Below are 13491 nucleotides of genomic sequence, written 5' to 3'. Positions count from 1 at the left end.
CTGCATGGAAGCAGTGTCCCAGTGGATGATTTACAATTCACTAAAGTTGAATGGTGAGAAGACTGAGATCTTGGTGTTCGGCCCAAACAATAACATCTGGTCACCTGAATGGTGGCCACCCTCGCTGGGGACCTGTCCTATTCCTACGGAGTCGGCACGAAACTTGGGAGTAATGATTGAGCCCGCCCTCTCCATGACTCTGCAAGTCAACAGAACTGTTGCTACCTGCTGGGGTATTATTAAAATACTCCGAAAAATAAAACATTACCTGTCTCCTCAAGCGCGGAAGCAAGTGGTGGTAGCACTTGTCGCTTCACGACTTGATTATTGTAACGCCTTATACACCGGCATGAATAAGAGCCTGATACAGCGTCTTCAGACTGCCCAAAATGCGGCAGCGAAATTCGTTCTGGACGCTCCCAGACTGGCGTCAGCAACGGCAGCCAGGAAGGCCTTACACTGGCTTCCTACAAAACGCTTTGCCTGACCTATAGTGCACTCTATGGTAAGGGGGCAGGGGGTGTTACGAAACTGCTGCTACCCTATATATCGGGCAGAGACTTACGCTCCTCCTCAAAGAACCTGCTGGCTGTACCTCGCTTCCGTAGGAATAAATGGGGCGGTAGGGCTTTTTCTTCAATTGCCCCTAGGTTATGGAATACCCTTCCTTGTGAAATTAAATCTCAGTCTTCCGTTCAGCTTTTTCGGAAAGCACTGAAAACATGGTTGTTTGTAAGGACGTACCCGTAGTTACTGTCTTCTTTTGTTCCTATGGTTTAGCTGGTAGGCGCCTTGATGCCTTCGGGCTTAGTAGCGCGTTACAAGATTCTTTTAATTTCATTTCATTCATTTCATTTCATTTCAGATTCCTCCTCTGGGGACCGCAAAAGGATGAAGTATATGCTATATGGTAGTTTTGAGCATCCTGTTTAGATAATTTAGAGGAGAAATGATTTCAGAGAAAAGTTAGGCCTGCGATGCTTGATTCCTTTCGGGTTTGGCGCAAGGAGTCCAAACAGAAGGAAATCAAACTAACATAAATGAATAAATAAATAAGTAAATATTAGCAAAGCTAAAGCAATACGTATGAGTGTGATTCAGAAGGCACAGAATTATGGTGATCAGGAAATAGAAGAGGGTATAGTGATACATGATAGATTGCATAAATACAGGTGAACAGATGTTACATTACTAAAAAGGACCCTGAAAAGACTCAGGACAAGGGGGATGACCCTCTCATGTCCTCTATATTGAGCACCCCTCCATCCTATACCCCCACCCTGTATCCGGCCCCTGATCCCGCACAATTGACTCCCGCTACTGCTCCAGTTGTTGCCAGTTGTTGCCCCTGCCCATGCCCTGGTCCAGTTGTTGCCCCTGCCCATGCCCTGGTCCACTTGTTCCCAATGCCCCGACTATTCAGGCCACTGTACCAATGCAAGTACACTTTTCCCTTCCCCTTGTTGCACCTCCCGCTGGTCCCATGCCTGCCCAACTTAATGTGCCCTCAACTCCCGGTGCAACTAACCCATTCCTTGTTGACAGCCTTAATGATTATCACATATATATAGTCGCTAGATATTCTTTTGGCAAAGAAAAAAGTTTTGTCTGGAAGAAAGTGTACAAAGTAATATATTCAAAAATAACATCAGTATGCCATTTGGTATTGATTTAATATGTAGATTAAAATATCTTGCTAGACAGCATTGAACATGATCTCCTTAAGTTTATCTTGAATGTTGAGCGTACAAGTTTCTGCCCGGTGTTGGCTCAGTGAGCCAGTGCCCCTGATATAAAGGTTTGTGTGTAACATCATGGTTGTAGGTTCTAATTCTAGTTGGACCTACTGAAACTTTCATCCATTTGAGGTTGATAAAAAAGGAGTGCCATTGCGTGGGGTAGTGACAAACATTTGCTCTATGCTGGTATGTTATGATATTATGTCCTGTGAATTATTGTAGCCCCTAAAAGGGAAAATTATTTTTAAAATAGGGTGAATTATTGCAGGTTAGGAGGAATTAGGAAGGTTTTTTGTCTTTAACAGCTTCTGAGTGAACAGAAGGTGGGGGCTAGGAGCGCTTGGAGTGGCTGGCTCACAGCCGAGAAAAGTTCCGCTTTTTAGTTTCTGTGTAAACAATGGTAGGAGGCTTTCATGTCGACATCTGTGGTCTCATCAATTAGGGCCTTGTCTCTGGAGAAGTGCATCTGAACAGCCTTGCTAAAACAGGGCCCCCAAAGGGAACATTTATGATGAAGGGTTTCTCTCTGAAAATCCCAACACCATGCTATATGCTGTGAAGAAAGTGATGCATTCTTAGAATTTTGTGGGCTAGGCCTAGGTAAATAAAAACAATTAGCAAATTCAGATTTATTTTTCACAAGAAAAATTGTGGCACAAAGGAACCACAGAGTGTACAAATTTCACAAGCTGGTTACAGTTAAGTATTTTCTATTTTGTGCTCTGTGAATGATTATTATGTTTTGTCTCCTGATTGAAAGTTACAGTTGATATTTTTATGTTATGAGAAGTGTCTCTGTTTTGTGTATTGTGTATTCTTGCTTCTGCCCACAGATGATTCATGGATTGTTCTGGGTGGTTTTAAGGCTGACAAGACACGTGAGTTGGTTTGACAAAAAAAAAAAAAAAAAAAAAAACCCAAAAAACGTCATCGTTGTAAGAGGAAAAAGGTGAAATGTGCGCTCTGAATGACTATAGGTAGGAAATGAGGGTAGAAAAAGATTGGAACGGACCAAGAATGTTACAACAGGTGTAGGAAAGTGGTGGAAAAGCAGAGGTCAACAGCAAACACATCAGTGATGGTCCATTCCACGAGGTGGTGGAACAAGTGTTCCATATGTCAACATGTAAATTGCAAAAAGAAGGGTGCTGTCAGTAATATGTTGAAAGAAGATGTGTTTTTTGCATAACTCATTTGAAAAGGAATGTTCGTGTGTTTTTCTATTTTTGTGCATTTTGTCCTTGTATGAATTGTTCCTGCTGGTCCTGTGTGTCAGAAGCGACACAGTAAGTTGTATTGACAGCCGATCACCACTAAGGTAACCTGCTGTCAAAAGGAGGGTGAGGAAGTAAGGAAATAGAATTTTGATTTTAAACCTGACAAATTAAGCAGGCCAAAATATTGGGTTTTGGTAGACTTTTGATTTTAAACCTGACAAATTAAGCAGGCCAAAATATTGGGTTTTGGGCTACAGGTTCACTGTGCATAAAGTGCATGACAAAGTATTGTGTGTCACCGCTCATTTGCATGTGCTACTATAATTCGTTTATGCTTTTTGCGCTTGGTATACAGCAAGTATACCTGATGGCTTGGCACGTGAGTTTTTTTTTAATCTTATGCGTGTTTTTCTTTTTATTGTTTTTGTTTTGACAATTTTACTTTTGATACTATTACAAGCTCTCTTGTGTTGTGAGGGGATGGTCATGACAATGCCCAATGCTACGCAACAGTCGGTTAGACTTGTTCTGGTTACTAAATTCCACAGATATGATATGTCATGCTGTGAACATGAGAGACAACGCTTCATTAGGCGTGTCTATTTGGTTATAATGGTATTGAAGAAAAATAAAAGAGTTATACAGGATTAAAAGTGTGTCACCTGCAGTTAGTCACATTACTGCCCCCTTCCCTTAAGGAACAGGCAGCCCTTGATTAAAATGTTCCTTGATTGGGCCCTAAGGAAGACTCTAAATTTGTGGCTCTTGCAAAAGGTGACCTAAAATCTTCTCATAATATTGCACTACTTAAACCTGTTCTGCTTCCTAGGTAGTGTATGGTTTTGCTCCTCAAAAGAAACTGGATCTGTAGCTGAGATTACAGTATATGGTGTAGCGGCCGGTGGTAGAGTTAAGATTTATGTACTTCTTTATTTTTTTGTGTATCAGCCGTACTCTTGGTGTTGTGTCACATGCCTGAGTATCACCCATGTAATTTCTTGTTCTTCCTATAGATTTTTTTTTGCCACTTCTCCCCTGATCAATGTCGCATTGTGCCTAGTTATTGGGGATTTTATCTGTGTCCTAGTCCCATTTCCCTTTTTCTTCATTCCTTTCACCAATCGGCCCTTGTATTATGGTTGATGCATTGTTCCCAGACTGCAGTGATGTATCAGGGACCCCCACATTATATATAATTCCCTTCTGTCTGACCAGGCTGGTTCTTAAGAATTTTCTTTAGGCCCACTTCGATGTTTTCCAGTCTGACTGTTAGGGTAGTGATGGATTGGTTAACTGACTCAATATTATAGTAAGGCACGTTTTCCATCTCAAATAGAGAATACCTTATGTTTATTTTTTTACATGATATATTTTCAATGCCTATTCTAGTTTGGTTTTTACCCTTTTGTCCCTGCTGTTTTAATTTTCAATAAGATCAGATGTGTTCTAATAATGGAAATGCCAGGACTCTTTAGTTCTTGTCTTTTGTTTCCACATTTTGATCATTAGCCTGTGTATTGTATAGTACCCCTGATGCACAATTATGAAAAGGAGGTATCTACATGTCCCTGATAATCCGTATCATGCGTTTTTCCTTTATGAGATGTTCTAGATAAGGAATGTAGGAACACACAGATGTAATAATATAATGCCACTATGTGTGAGGACACACATTTAGATAGGATCCCCATGTAGCTATCTACCCTTAGATGGCAAGGGATAGTGCTCTCACATTGAAGTTAGTGAGAATATGAAAATACCCAATTAAGGAGACTAGGAGTACTGCCTTTGTATCCCATAAGAGAGACAGTGCATTCTAGACCAGAGTAGTCCCATGGCGTCTGGCCACTTCCTTGAAGATTGCAGGCCACCTGCTTGCAGTCCCATTGTTGAATACAATAAATAGTCTCTTCGCTAATTTGATGGAAACTAACAACTGTGTCACGTTTCCTACATCACTAGGTTCTGCGGGATCTTCCAGAGTAAAAGGAAGAATGATAATAACCTGTAGAACATTCACAACGATGAGTCCTAACTCCCATCAGGGACAGCTACAAAGGAGAGGCGGACGTCTTGGACCTACAGTCCCAACACCCAGAAAGTAGCAAGGCTGGACAGCGATCGCCAGCGTATCATCAAATAGCAGTCTTCCAAAGTATTGTGTTTTCTTCATCAGATGGAGTTGGACATCAGAGAAGAAAGAGGAGCTGGTTCCCTGTTTGCCACAGGACAAGAATTTTAGTGTAAAGGGGCGAAAAAGAAGGAGCCCTGTTGTTGACGGCAGGGCTGGTTTGAGGTTTCAGTTTTCTACCTGTCATGTGCTGGTAACCTCTGACAGCGTGCGGTTCTTTGACCCCCTTGGCCTAAGTTTTGACAACACCTCCTCCTTTCCTTTGCTCCAACAGAAGGGCAGTGCACCGGAGGATCCAAGATTGGCAAAAGGCACTACATTTGTAAATACCTATGTTGAAAGGAAAATTAGAATGGAAGAGCAGCCCAAGCATCCTCTGATACTGAATAACGAGTGTTGGAGCCTGAGAGTGTTGCTGAGTGTGAAAACCTGTTGGTCTCTCCTGATTAACAGTACTTGTGTCTGTACAATGTAATCTACGCCCATGACCACCGAAGAGCATGGTATCTGTAGTGCCTGCCACAGAGGAGAGATATTGGTGCACTGCCTTGAGACATTGAGACTTTCGAGTGAACTGTGAGTGTTTGTCAGGAGGGCACTCTAACAGAAACTAAGGAGCACTATCGGTATGGAAAGGCCTGGATCAAGAAAGCCCAACGCGGAAGAAGAAAATGGAAGCAGATTTGATGGACAATAGAACCCTACCAAAGAGGCATAGAACGGACTTTGGGCAGAGTTGCACAAGCAATTCCAGTCTAATAATATAGAGCAAATGTTAGATATGTTTCAAAATGGTCCAACAGATGTGAATGTGTGTGACTGTTCTTACTATTTGCTGACATCATTTAAGAGTAGTATTCTGTTTAGTAGAACAGTATCAGGCCTGTATTCAGACAAAGAGTATCACCATTTCACCTGAAAGCATTGTTAATACCTAGGGCCCATTTGATACCACACAAGGACTGACACAGATGGAGTAGTGATAGTCTCTATTAGCTGTAGGGCCCATGGATTGCTTCACATACTAATTAGTAAAGGATGATCTGGTTGTTGCCCCTATTCAAGTTATATGTTTGTAGGTTGAGAGACCTAATTATGGTAGTATATATATATATATATATTTCGCCACAAAGGGATCCTGCAGTTAACGAGTGCGCTCAACAGTGTGTGCTCGGCCCAGGGGTCGGATCCTGACCCAATATTAATTTTGTATCACAAAAGAGGCGGCACAACTGGATACTTTGCTGAAGCCTTTTAATTAGCGCTTCACCCCACCGACGCATTTCAGCCACACAAGGCTTTGATCACGGTCAGTAAGTCCTTCTACCATTTACATTTAAGTACTAGCCCATATTAGCCCTAGGTGGCATTATGGGATACGGATACGTAGTTTGGAAAAATTATATATAAAATTCACATGAAAAGAAAGACTGGTGTGATTTTACATTGTCTTAGTACATTGCGTGACATGTTCATTCACATGGGCAAAGTTTTTCAGTCATTAGTTCGTGCAGGATTAGTGCCAAATTTTCTATTGGTGTCGGGTATAGTACCCTATTAGGTTTAGGCATCTGCTGGTTCTTTGTATTTTCACTCTAGATGTATGTGGAGATCTTCTCCAAAGTTCATCCCTCTCGGCATTTTGGTTCGAAGTTGGATGATTAGACGGGACTCTATTTGCCGTAGTTTGCGCACAGTGTCACCTCCTCTTTCCATTTTCGACAACATTTTCAAGCCGTAGAATGTCATTGCTCTCCAGTCTCCATTCTGACATGCACTTATATGTTTGGCAGTTGCATACAACATGTTCCTATTTTTCACTGCACGGATAAGCTCAAGGATCCTCTTTTTCAGCATGCAAGTTGTGCTGCCTATATATTTGACACCACACCTGCATTCAATTACATATACCACATTCTTCGATGTACAAGTGATTTGTTGTTCAAGGTTTAATCTGAAAGTGACTTTTCACTAGGAGATCTTGGAGAGAGGTGTTTTTTCTATATGTTATTGAGGGTTGTTTGCCTACAAGTTCTCCTATGTCCGGGTCTCCTGAAATCAGATGCCAGTACTTTTTCATTTTATTGGCGATGTTTCCACTCTCTTTACCACATATAGTAAAGAGAGAAAAAACACTTCTCTCCAAGATCTCCTAGTGAAAAGTCACTTTCAGATTAAACCTCAAACCAATTGGTTAGTAGACCAACGAAAGGGATTCCAACCATGTACAACATGCGAAGCATGTAAGATCGGCAAGAGCATGAGGAGCATTGAAGAACCGGATGGCAAAACAATGCAAATTGAACAACAAATCACTTGTACATCGAAGAATGTGGTATATGTAATTGAATGCAGGTGTGGTGTCAAATATCTAGGCAGCACAACTTGCATGCTGAAAAAGAGGATCCTTGAGCATATCCGTGCAGTGAAAAATAAGAACATGTTGTATGCAACTGCCAAACATATAAGTGCATGTCAGAATGGAGACTGGAGAGCAATGACATTCTACGGCTTGAAAATTTTGTCAAAAATGGAAAGAGGAGGTGACACTGTGCGCAAACTACGGCAAATAGAGTCCCGTCTAATCATCCGACTTCGAACCAAAATGCCGAGAGGGATGAACTTTGGAGAAGATCTCCACATACATCTAGAGTGAAAATACAAAGAACCAGCAGATGCCTAAACCTAATAGGGTACTATACCCGACACCAATAGAAGATTTGGCACTAATCCTGCACGCACTAATGACTGAAAAACTTTGCCCATGTGAATGAACATGTCACGCAATGTACTAAGACAATGTAAAATCACACCAGTCTTTCTTTTCATGTGAATTTTATATATAATTTTTCCAAACTACGTATCCCATAATGCCACCTAGGGCTAATATGGGCTAGTACTTAAATAGAAATGGTAGAAGGACTTACTGACCTTGATCAAAGCCTTGTGTGGCTGAAACGCGTCGGGGGGTGAAGCGCTAATTAAAAGGCTTCAGCAAAGTATCCGGTTGTGCCGCCTCTTTTGTGATACAAAAAAATAAATATATATATATATGTATATATATATTCACTGAAAAAACCATAGGTTATAGACCATATATAGTTAGAAATTAGCATTTAGAAAACCTTATTTTACTCACACAAAACCATTGAAATTCCATATATAGTTAGTTGCACTAACTATATATCGCGCACCCGCAATCCACTGCTGATGATGTCACATATTACATCATTCATGACATGGTCAGTGACATCACTGATGACATCACTGATGACAACATCCAGTGATTATGTGTTTCTGTAAAGTTTAAATATGTTTTACATATTGAAGAATGAGTGGATGTATAAGTGTCTGAATGAAGGTTTTAGTAGGTGCATGATTGACTGTATGAGTGAGTGATTAAATGCGTCTTACTAAATGCACGGGTTAGTGACTAAACTGTCTGAAAGTGTGCATCAGTATGTCTGTTGTTGTGCAAGCTGCTGCATGTGTTGATCAGTAGCTATATAAGTAGCTATATGGGTTATTGATTGGTTGCACAAGTATTTGTATGGGAGACTGAGTGTGTGTATGGCTGGCTGGGAGGTGTGTGACTCTGTGCAGATCAATGTGTACTTGTATCAGTGATTCTATAAGAGAGTAAGTATGCGTTAGTATATGTTTGAAAATGTAAGGTACTCTATGTTTAACTGTGTAGATTAGAAAATGGAAGTGTGATTGATTCTTTACAGGACTGACTAGGTGTGTGAGTAACTCCATGGATGAGTGGCAGAGTGTGAGTGTCTGTATAGGTGTATGAGTGCATATGATAGTGTTGTAAAGATGAGTGATTGTATGTATGAATGATTGTATGGGTGAATGAGTGAATGTGTGTGTAGACGTAGGAATCAGTGAGTGCGTATGTAGTAACTAGTATTGGTGTGTCAATGGTTTCAAAAATTATACTCTGTATTTAACACTGGGTGTAACAGAGGTTATATTAAAGTGTGAGGAGATGCATTGTATTGTCACATTAATGATATCATCATTGATGTGACCATTGATGTCAAAAGAGATATCATCAGTGATGTCATTTGAGATGTCATCAGTGATGTCATCAGTGATGTCACTGACCATGTCATGAATGATGTAATATGTGACATCATCAGCAGTGGATTGCGGGTGCGCGATATATAGTTAGTGCAACTAACTATATATGGAATTTCAATGGTTTTGTGTGAGTAAAATAAGGTTTTCTAAATGCTAATTCCTAACTATATATGGTCTATAACCTATGGTTTTTTCAGTGAATTTCAATGGTTTTTTAATAGCAAATATCATAAGCTGTCGAATGTTATGTTAAAAGAAAGACAGCTATAGGGGAGTAAACTAGAGATACTATTACCCGTAATCCACTGCTGATGATGTCACATATTACATCATTCATGACATGCTCAGTGACATCATCAGCAGAGGATTGCGGGTTTTTTGGCAACGTGCCTTATCCACGGTTTAATAACGCTGCCTTTTGCTTTATATAAGTTTTCAAATTGTATGAAATATATACCAATAGGTCGTTATGAACCTTTAGGTAGTGCTTTTCCTCATGAGGTCTGGTCGCTTCCATACACATACAGATGTTTCAAAGATGATCAAGAAGTTTATCTGAATGGAGAGGAATGCACTGAGACGCCAGATCATTCACTAATGTGTAGGCACATACAGTTACACGGTTCATGCAACAAACACCGACCAAATATGGCTTGCGTGTTGCAAGGCACGCCAGTTCCTGCTATCATCCCCACGTTCAAGTTGTTGGAAAATGGTAGTTATTTGATGCTCAATAATGAAGATTGTTCTGAGTTAATTAAAAGTATTCCTTTTATCGTAACAGTAAGTGAACGGGTTATTTGCTGCAGAAATGTTCTATTTCCTCCCACACATGAACATAGGGAGTTTTCAATCTGGCCACAAATACCAACCTTGGGACAGATTTCAACGGCATGGCAAGAATAAGAGCTCTTTTGTCTCAGAGAGAGGTGGCCTTGAGTTCGGCCCGTGAAACTTTCGTGCTTCACATAGCGAACACCCGTACAGAGGTGCAGACCCTTTTCAATTCAGATTTGCCTTTCAATTTCAGCAAGATGGTTCCGACTATCTTTAACGCATCCTCCACAAAGGCCCTGGCGCACTTTTTTAAAGTTGTTACCAGTGGTCTCGTGACTTCATTTGAGAAAATCTTTGGAGTCATCCCTGCTTCCTTTCATTCTATTTTCTCCACTCTGGTTCGTGGATTGGCATTTTTACTTGCATTACCAGCGGACGCTCTTGTGCTTTTTTACATTTTTAAATATGGATGTCCCTCCTATGCAACCTCCCACCCTGCAGCTGCTGACACTGTTCCGCAATCGCATGCTAGAATATTATGGCACAATGCCGTTGGCGATATTAAGCACGGCATAGGGATTATCTTTTCGATTCTCCTACTTCACCTGTGTCCAGCCTGTATTTCACTGCCTGACCTGTGATTTCGATTGGGCCATTGATTTGTGTCTCTGCGGACCGGTTTCTCCTGACGTCGACTTTAATCAGCTGATGACTCCTATCATTACTCACGAGTTGGTTTGTCCTGGCGAAAGGATTATGGCTGTGGCATTGATGCATGGACTACTTGGTCCCTGGAATTTACTGGCGGCAGCACAGTCTTTCTTGGAACAGAGCTTTCTTGAAAACCCACCGAGCTGTCCTCTGATGGTGATAGAGGATCCGGTGCTGGGAGAGCACGTATGTTCTTTTCCGCTTTTAAATTGGATGGCTGAACTGTTTTCGGATGAAGACGGTGACTTCCTATTGGAGGCTGTTGCAGCTTATTTTGCATACACAGTTATGTCATAGACCTTTTTCATGTTTGATATGCTGAGTACTAGCATTTCATTGACAATTCATTGACTTATTTGTCAAGTTTTTATTATTTACCTTGCCTATTGGCTTAAGACTCGATAAAGTACTTGGCTGTTTTATTTTTCTTTAGCATTAAATTTTCCTAGTTTTTAATGCTTTACCTTGCGGACCGTCCACATATAAACTTGCAATCTGCTCTCATGAGATGGCACTTCTATTATCTTATTCAGTTCGTTTCCGGATCATGGGGAGGTGTCATCTAGGTCCTGGATATCTTTACACCGTGTTAACTTAGAATGGGCTCATTACCGGTTTAAACGCCATTTTTCCTTTTTTGCAACTTCTGCACACGACACTTAGTTGTTGCTTTAGCTTTCCACCTAGTAGTTCATCGTGGTTTACATGAGAATAATATGTTATTGCTCTACTATCTGCTTTGCTTGTTAAACTATATCTGTACAGCGAGTGCTAAAGTTTCAAGAACAACACGATACAGAATTGTTATGAGGTCTGATCTCCACGACTTCATACTCATAACATAAGTGCAACTTCTGCCAATTCTGGGCATGAGGCGGGTTTTATATTGCTTTGCCGAACACACATACACAACAGTTGATGCGGTTCACATGAAGAGAGAGCTGGTGTATGCTGATGTGATTCCTTCAAATCTAAGACACTAAAGTATGGGCACGCCCTAAACCAACACAAAGAGACGTTCTTAGCAAATAATATAATATGTGTATTAGGGAGGGTGAGATATAAGCAGCCGCGGGCCGTGGAGGGAGTTACGGTGAGGCAGGGAGGCGGGGAGGGGGAGAAGCAGGGTGGAGCCCTCTCTACCTTGCCCCTCCCCCTCCCCGCCTCCCTGCCCCACCGTAACTCCCTCCACGGCCCGCGGCTGCTTATAAGTGTTGCTAACTCTTATTCATTTACAGCATGTTAACATACTGTCACCATTCGCTTTTTATGTACTAGTAACTATGCTGGTAATTTTGCTACTGATAATATGTGTACTTGTATTCTCCACCCTGCTTCTCCCCCTCCCCGCCTCCCTGCCTCACCGTAACTCCCTCCACGGCCCGCGGCTGCTTATAAGTGTTGCTAACTCTTATTCATTTACAGCATGTTAACATACTATCACCATTCGCTTTTTATGTACTAGTAACTATGCTGGTAATTTTGCTACTGATAATATGTGTACTTGTATTATCTAAGATACTACGCCTGAGAAGACGGCATTAGTAAATAAACATTTCAAATACACATGTGTTCTTCTTAACTCCATGTTCTGGTTTCTAAGAAATATATAACGACCGACTGTTCATGAGTTCCACGTATCCTGAGGTACTATAAGTTCATATTCTGGATTGTCTAAACATTGAGAGTTTGTTATATCCAATGTGACACTGTACCTAGCTTGCTAAGGAGTTTTTGATTACTAACGTGAGTTTTGGGACACCCTAATTCGCCGAGGTTCCAATCCTCTGTCCACAGTTCTGTGTGAGAACAGAAACCCTGCGACAGGGGCACCCCCGACCCTTGCTGGAGCTTCATCACACTTGCGATACAACTCCAGCAATGCGCCACCTTTACGGCACAGATACATCACGCATCTGTGCTGTTTTTGCCCCATGATGCGCCGCATTGTAAATGCAGCACACCATAGGTGACGGAACAGCGGCACAGAATGACTAACACATCCCTGGTGATGCGCCAGTCATCATAAATGTATCCCTATGCTTCTTATCTTGTTAGAGATGAACCGCCATATGTATCATCAAAGTTTTTTGCATTTCCTAAATAGCGAACTTTAAGGAATAAATAGCGATTCTTTACCATTCCTAGTTTGCGATTAGCTATTTGCTAATTACAAATTACCCATTCATTTCCTTCATTTCCATAGGGCGGTTGGACTCACTTTTAGCTCGAACGGCTGAATGGATTTCCACGAAACTTGGCAAAATTGTAGGGACTGGTAGCCCGATGTGCCTTTGCTATGTCTCAAGATATATGCTCCAGTGGTTTTTACGAAAATTAACTTTGAAAAATATATATTGGGCTACATTGGCCTATATATATGTTGGAGCCCAAATGTAGCCCAATGTAGCCCAATGAAGCCCAATGTAGCCCAATGTAGCCCAAAGATGGCCGCCAGACACACAAAAAAACAAATGTAGCCCAAATATCAGCCAGATGTAGCCCAACTATAGCCCAGTGACAGAATGACCAATCAGCTTCGCAAACCTCCGTTACGCGAAGCGGAGCGCTGTTACAGATATATATCTTTTTTTGAACGTTAATTTCTCAAAATCCACTGGAGCACATATATTGAGACCTAGCAAAGGCACATCGGGCTACCAGTCCCTAATATTTTGCCAAGTTTCGTGCAAATCCATTCAGCCGTTCGATTATTATTATTATTATTTTTTTTTGCCCCGCGGGGCCCTTTTAAAACCTCCACATCAAACCTAGGGGGTCAGCGAGGATCTACTATGCCCCCTTATAGTTATTTCCCCCTTTGTTT

This window comes from Lissotriton helveticus, chromosome 3_1 (assembly GCF_964261635.1).
Source record: "Lissotriton helveticus chromosome 3_1, aLisHel1.1, whole genome shotgun sequence".
Lineage (NCBI taxonomy): Eukaryota > Metazoa > Chordata > Amphibia > Caudata > Salamandridae > Lissotriton > Lissotriton helveticus.
This window is presented reverse-complemented; position numbering follows the sequence as displayed.